This window comes from Pezoporus occidentalis, unplaced genomic scaffold, assembly GCF_034315485.1.
Source record: "Pezoporus occidentalis ecotype Australia unplaced genomic scaffold, CSIRO_AGI_Poc_V1 ctg3, whole genome shotgun sequence".
Classification (NCBI taxonomy): Eukaryota; Metazoa; Chordata; class Aves; order Psittaciformes; family Psittacidae; genus Pezoporus; species Pezoporus occidentalis.
In genome coordinates, this window is record NW_026914940.1 from 1,555,839 (window position 1) to 1,563,872 (window position 8,034).

Here is an 8,034-nt window from a genome sequence, read left to right on the forward strand (position 1 = left end):
CCATCCCCTTGCCATGGACAGGGACACCTTCCACTAGAGCAGCTTGATCCAAGCCCCTGTGTCCAACCTGGCCTTGAATCCCTGTGCCTTGAAGCTGGTCCCCAGCTTCTCTGGGCACCCTGTGCCAGCGCCTCAGCACCCTCACAGGGAAGAGCTTCTGCCTAAGAGCTCATCTCAGTCTCCCCTCTGGCAGGTTAAAGCCATTCACCCTTGTCCAAAGCCTCTCTCCAGGTTTCTTGTTGGGCTCCTTTAGGTACTAGAAGCCTTTTCATCTGGAAAACAACTTTAACACCTTCATAGGCAAAGGGAATATGCTCAGGAGGCTGATAAATGATTTGGATTTAGGTTTCAGCATCACATTGCTTTCAGTTCTCACATGGTTTGCTGTGTGAGAAAGCTGCGTGGAAGTGCTGTCCGGACTCTTGGGTAAGATTTTGCCCACTTAGGAACTGATTTGAGCTGTGTTTAATTATGAGCAGTAACTGAGGAATGGTTGTTTCTGCTTTTGCAAATGGGCTTTCCATGTGAAGTTTAAACCCAACATTGAAAATCTCCCAAAAGGAGAAAGGGGGTTGGATTTGAAGTTGTGATATGAGCCTTTTGAAAGATAATTATCTGTAATTTAATTCTGGTTTCTAAAGTATTTCCCACCGACTTTCTATTATTGATATCAACGTAAATTATCATGGTTTTTACCATGTTCTTAGCATTTACCATTAACTTTCATCCATGACTTTCATCACTTTCCTTAATAACTCTGGTATATTTCAAACTTATCATTCTAAATGAGTATATACTAAAATTAGTCAGTTAGAAGCTGTACCAGAGCCAGCAAAAATGATTCATGTGTTCCACATTCACTCAAATACAAACAATTTGGCACTTTTTAATGGATAAATAATCCCATCAGCACTGTTATATGCAAGCTTTTTGACTACCCTTAGTTGTCACGGTGTGTCAGTGACCAGATTAAATGACTAGACTTGGGCAATACATAAACCAGTTGCAGCTTATAGATTCACTATTTGCTCAGTTTTCTAACTGACCACCATGCAGTCATCATATGGGCTTTATGTTTCCTCCTACAAGCAACACAAGAGCTAAAGAAGGTCTGCATCTATACTGGTGAGTTAAATGTCCCCCACATCCAGACAGTGAGGGTTAGGTTACCAATTTGCTTCTGAGCAGAAGTCTGAGAGTTCCATTATCTTCTAATTTACTTATTTATTTAACTTGAAATTAACCTGGAATTCTCACCAAAATTCATAGCGATAGGACAAGGGGTGATGGGTTCACACTGAAAAAGGGGAAGTTCAGGTTGAAGGAAGAAGTTCTTTACTGTGAGGGTGGTGAGGCACTGGAATGGGTGGCCCAAGGAAGCTGTGAACGCTCCATCCCTGGAAGTGTTCAAGGCCAGGTTAGACAGAGCCTTGGGTGACATGGTCTATTGTGAGGTGTCCCTACCCATGGCAGGGGATTGGAACTGGATGATCTTAAGGTCCTTTCCAACCCAAACCATTCCATGATTCTATGATTCCGTGAGCCATTGCAGACACCTCAGCATGCAGCAAATCAGTTGAGTTTGTATGCTATACAACGCATATATTTGTATCTACTAAGATCAGCAAAGGGTGGAACAGATTGAGCTAATAAACAGAACTGGAAATATATTGCAAAGTAGCTAAATCACTTCTGAGGACCAACCTTCTTCCAAGTGCGTTAATTTAAGACACTTCACATTAGTCACCTAAAAAAGGAGGTGCTCCAAAAGTATTTCTTACATATTTCTTATATGGCTGAAAATCATTCTAATAGCCCAGTGTAAGTCAAAGTTGCAGGCAGGAGAGTTTGCTCAAGGCAAGATATTAGCTATAGAGACATGGGAAGCGTGGCTGTACAATTCAGTAATGCTTTCTAGGATGCAGCAAACCCTTAAGAAGTTGATCTATAACCAAAATATTTTCATTTCATATTTTGGCAGCTTTCACGGTTAGAAATTGTTCCTTATCCTATGTCTGCCCTGCCAGCAGAGCAATTCCTTGCTATGGGGTTGGCAGATCAGATGCTTACAGACTCCAGTAAATAATGACCACATGCTGAGCTCAGTGGCAGAAGCTCATCCAACGTTGTCTGTAAGAAAAGGCTCTAATGCTCGTGATTTAGCAGACAAGGTGCTAAATGCATGGCAAGATACAGACACAACACCAACCATCTGTATGATGCTATAGGACTCGTCATGTACCATCCTCCCTTCCTCATTTGTGTGTAGACAGCCCATCTCTTGCTCAGCTTCTATGGAGCCTTTCTTTGATTAATGATTTCAGTAAAGCTATTCCCTAATTACATGTACTAATCAATGCTTCAGGCAAAGCATACAGAATAAACGGCAATGCTCTAGGATAGGAGGTATTTTAGGGAAATACTGATAACATGTCATGTCTTTTTCTCAAAAGCAAAAGTATTGCCCTCGAATACACAACTGGATTATTACAAACTTCACTTTTCTAAGTAACAAAAGGTTCTGTCTAAGATATTTTATAAAACATCCATTTAAAAATCGATTAAAACATTATTTACAGATATGAGGGATTCAACCTTAATAGAATCAGGGTCTATCAGCTTCTAGAAATGATTTACGCAGAGCAAAGATTATTTTCATAGATGCCTTGAAAACAAAAACAGATATAGAAAATTCCACAAGATTTAAAAAACATGGAAAAAAATGGGATTGGAAGAAAAAACACCCAAACGTTTCTGTATTCATGATTCTTGAGGCATGTAAACACACTCAATCTTTCACTTCATAGAATCATAGAATGGTTTGGGTTGGAAAGGACCTTAAGATCATCCAGCTCCAACCCCCTGCCATGGGCAGGGACACCTCACAGTAGACCATGGCACCCAAGGCTCTGTCCAGCCTGGCCTTGAACAGTGCCAAGGATGGAGCATTCACCACTTCCTTGGACACCCTGTGCCAGTGCCTCACTACCCTCACAGTAAAGAACTTCTTCCTTAGATCTAACTTGAACTTCCCTGTTTCAGTTTGAACCCATCACCCCTTGTACTATCACTCCAGTCCCTGATGAAGAGGGCTTCATTCTGTTCCCTTGCTGATCCCACTTTTTTCATAGTGTTTGTGACATCCTAAAGAAATAAATCTCTTGTTTCGAAGAACACAGATTAATTAGCTTAAGAACACTGTGTTCCATGAAAACAAATGTCAGGTATTTCAGAAGTAGTTTATGTTGTTGAATAAAACCCTTTTTTATTATTCTTCTTTTCTATCACATTCTTTTTGGGTAAGAGATAGATTTATGACCATTTTTCATAACCATTTGCTGTATTTTTCCTTTCAGTTTCTATGGGATGCCAAAACTTCAATGCAAGATCAGGTTATTCTCAGCTTTAACATTAAACGATACAACGCGACAGACTTTAAACACATTTCAAAAGGCACATTAACACTCAGAGGCTGTAAGCAACTCTGAAAGTTTTGTCTTCTTACAAAGAACCTCAAAAATTCAATTGAGCAACACTCCCCTCACATTCAAAAGAAGGGTTTTAAGGCAGGAAAACACATTAAAATGTATTGTAATGGATTTATAATGTAATGCATTGTAATCACCTTCTGTGGATGTGCATAGACATCTTCCTGGTTTGGAGAATAATGTGATGAAATATCTCCTGTAAATTTTAAACTCGTTTTGGAGGATTAAGAAAGGTCACTAAATAACTTATTACACCATTCAAAGCCTAGTTGGTGTGATTGTGAGGCTTTTCCTTGTCATCCTTGAAAATAACAACGGTCAGGGAATGACTGATGACTGGAAAAAGACTGATCTTGTACCAAAAAGGCATATCCTAACAAAACCAACATGAAATAACAAACAACACTCTCTCTCCCCTCTCCATGTCACCTTCATTGCTGGAAAATCATGGAGTCCAACAGCAAGGGCAGACAGTGATTTAGGGCCCTAATTGTCTTCTATGACAAAATGAATGGCTGTGTGTGCGAAAGAAGATTGGTAGATGTCATATGTCTTGTACTTATGACTTTAGACATCACTTCTCACTGCATTGGAGGCTGAAGCAGTAGATGAACAGGCTGTCAAGTAGGTTGAAAACTGGTTGGACCACCTTGCTCAAAGAACAGCGATCAATGGCTGATTGTTTGGCTCACAGCTCATCACAAGAAGAATAACCAGGACTGATATTGTCCTGCATCTTTCTTAGTGATTTGGATCATGACACAGTGCACTGTCAGCAAATTTAAGGATGGCACTAAACTAAGAGGAAGCATTGACATGCTGAGATGTGTCAGAGCCTTGACCCAAAAGGAATGCAATAAACTTGCAGACTGGATCAACATCATGAGGTTCAGTACAGACAAGTGTAAAGTTCTGCATCTAGAACAAAGTCATTTCAGCACAGGCAGGGATCTGCCTGGGTACAGCCCTACTGAAAAGGACCAGGGAATTATGATCGACAAGAAGGTGAACACCAGCTGACAGGCGCTCTAATTGCAAGTAGATAAACTATGTCATAGAACCATGAACCGTTTGTGTTGGAAGGGACCTTAAAAATCATCTAATTCTAGCCTGCCCTACACCAAAAAGTAATCCTGGGATACACTTCATATATGTAATAGGTAACGCTTTCAATATTCAGTAGACATATCATACTATTTGTTGTCCATATCTTTAAAAGTTCCACTTCTTTGGAATTTTCCAAATCTCAAACTTCAGTATTTTGCATGATAATTAGTGAGTGAAATCATCAAGGGGGGTCCCATTGTTGCTCTTCCTCAGTTCTAAGGTTTGCACAAAGGGGAAGCCCCTTGCCCCCCCCCCCCAAAAAAAAAGAAGGGAATTGGGCATGGTTCTAGAAAGAAGAAAGGGAATTGGAGTTGTGATGGTAGTGTTGCTGACTGACTCGAACAATACTAAGCCCTACCCACTAGTCTGAGGTATGTAGTATTACCTGTCACCTCAGACCATGGACCAGAGCATCGTCTGTCTCACTCCTTATATCCAGGAGACACTACCACTTTATCCCCTTTCCTGCTTCCCACATCACTCTAGCACCAGAAACACTTGTTTTTCTTTTTTACTCTTTAGTTTATTAATACAAGTAAGTTTAACTTTGAATACTGATTCCCCACTTCTATTTAGCTTGGAAGGGTGTGGATTCTACTCTATATTTGAAGAAGACTTTGTGTGCCTAGAAACTGGTGGGGGGTTTATTTCTTCTTTTTCACCACTCTGTTAGGTTGTCTAGGAAAAGATTATCTCTCACTAAAACTTTGCTTACTTGACATTTTCAGATGACCAAAGGCCTACAACATTACTCATACCATGAAAGTCAGTCTTAGCTTTGTCATCTGCAAATGACGACACCCTGTGAAGTCAATTGACTCGAATAGCTTCTTGCATTCGCAAGCATTTGTAATGATTTCTTACACTTGTATTAAAAATAATTAAGCAAACAATAGATCACTTCTTTTTCTACTGTATAGGAATGAACATCTGCCAGGAACATTTTAACATTTCCATGGTTTAAAGCACCAGTGGCCACAGAGAAAAATACACCCTTTTCAACCAAGCCTTTAATGATCCTTTTGATTGAAAATGGAGTTAGCATATTACCAGAAATATGTGATGCTTTTATTCTACCAAGATATATTATTTAACAATGGGTGAATTTTGTAAAACAACTCTATTTAATTTGTTCTTTCCATCTAATGACCCATGAGTGATCGTAGATACTATTGCGGCACCTAAGATGCTTCCATCGAAGTCAGAATGTGCAATTCTATTCACATCTTCATTATGGAAAACATTTCAAGTGCTTAGACCGTGTACAAAAATCAGTTTATAAATGACTTGGTTTGCATGCAGCCTTACATGGGATAGCCAAGTATGAACAATTAAGAAAGGTCTTCTGCATCAGCTACAGTAGTCATAGTAATAATTGCGACCGCTGATGATCCATGCAAATTTCTATCTCCAGTGAGTGTAAAGTCTCTTATTTATAGCCACTGAATCCCACTTTGTTGGAGTGTTACCATCTAAAGCACTGTCGAGTCATGGGCTGTGTAATTCATTGAAATCCTCCCAGAAGTAATAATTAAACAGAGCTGATGACAAGGATCACACCACCAGTCTTGCCTTGGACCGACTATTGTCACTGTCCTGCCTACACCACTAGAACTTATGGGCCCATCCAGCTTTGCCAGTGGCCTTCACCTGCCCATCTTCTTGCTCTTGCCCCAAGAGCTACATTTAAATATTGAATTGTGGGAGATAGCGAGTATGTCTGTGTTCAATTTGTCACCACAGTCCTGAGGGATTGACCTTGGACTTGCCTCTTGGCTATGGTCATGCCTGATGACATGGTGACTGTCTCTGCTTTCCTTGGGTCTTGCGGGCTTAGCCTTAAAGACTATAGAGTTCCAACCCCCTGCCACAGGCAGGGACACCATCCATTGCACCAGGTTGCTCAAGGCCCCATAGCCTTTAAATCTGCCCTTCCTTGTGGAACAACCCTGACAACTCTGACTGTCTTGAGTCCTGAGCCATACATGGTAGAGCTTGGTTCTCAAGCTGTGCAGGATTTTACCGCCGCAAGACACTCTTCTAGCCTTATACCGATCTTCTTACCATGCAGGAGATTATGGTTAGCATGCAAAGGCAGACTGTACCCCTGCAGGCTTCTCTTACCCGATCTGTTGAACTCCTTCAGTCTGTGTTAGCAGACTTTTCTCAGTCCTGCCTTTCCCAAACTGTTCATCTCAGAGCTTCTATCATAAAATCACAGAATGGTTTGGGTTGGAAAGGACCTTAAGATCATCCAGTTCCAACCCCCTGTCATGGGCAGGGACACCTCACACTAGACCATGTCACCCAAGGCTCTGTGCAACCTGGTCTTGAACACTGCCAGGGATGGAGCACTCACCACTTCCCTGGGCAACCCATTCCAGTGCCTCAGCACCCTCACAATAAAGAACTTCTTCCTTATATCCAACCTGAACTTCCCCTGTTTAAGTCTGAACCCATACCCCAATTTTCTTTAACATCTGAATGAAGACCTCTTCTGTTTTGTAGTTCAGACATAGTTCCTGCTGGACCAGACTGGATTCAGACATGCTCCATGTTGCCTTCACACTGAAGTGAAGACCCAGAAGCTACTGGGCTTGGAGGAATATCTACAAAGACTTGTGATAAGGTTTCTACCCACAACTATTAAGGACACATCAGAAAGCTCTCACTTGCCACCAGTTCTTGAGGCTTTAACTGACAAATAACCTCAATGACACATTCTGATCTGCATCTCTGGTGAGCATCTGCTGCCTACCAAGCTGTTAATGGACCTTTCACAGATCTGCTTCCTTGCATGCAATTACAACATGTACCGACTTGTCCTAAAGTCATGCTTAGAGGCTTGTGCTCATTTTTGTTTAAAGGTTTCTCAAGGCGGATTTTGTATTGAAAAGTGCCATAAATGGCCACTCTGCTGATGTTCTACAAAACTTTGGTTGATGTTTAAGCTGATCTTTTACCTACCTAGAAGAAATGAAGGAAATAAAGGCTATTTAAAGAAAGAGCTGATTTGCCATCTTTAAGGAGGTCTTCCAGAAATAAGCAACAACCCTTTAAAACTAGGATGTTTACTCAAGTTAACGTCTTTCCCTAAGTAGAGACTCCCTAAGCCTATAATGAAAGAATCATAAAATAGTCAGGGTTGGAAAGGACCTTAAGATCATCTCACTCATAGTGGTTAATAATGTCTTTAATTCTCAAACATCTTGGGTATTCTCAAATATATCTTGAAGATCTTGCAGAAAGGTGCCAGACTGTCTGGCAGTCCTAGGTCAATGGTTGGATTTAATGATCTTAAAGGTCTTTTCCAACCTAGTTGATTCTATGATTCTATGATGCTTTCTACCCACTTGTTGCTCATCAGTCCCACCTCAATGGGTTCTGCCTCTCGCTTCTAAGATCACAGTTCACTGCTCCTCTGGGAGTCCACTGAGGA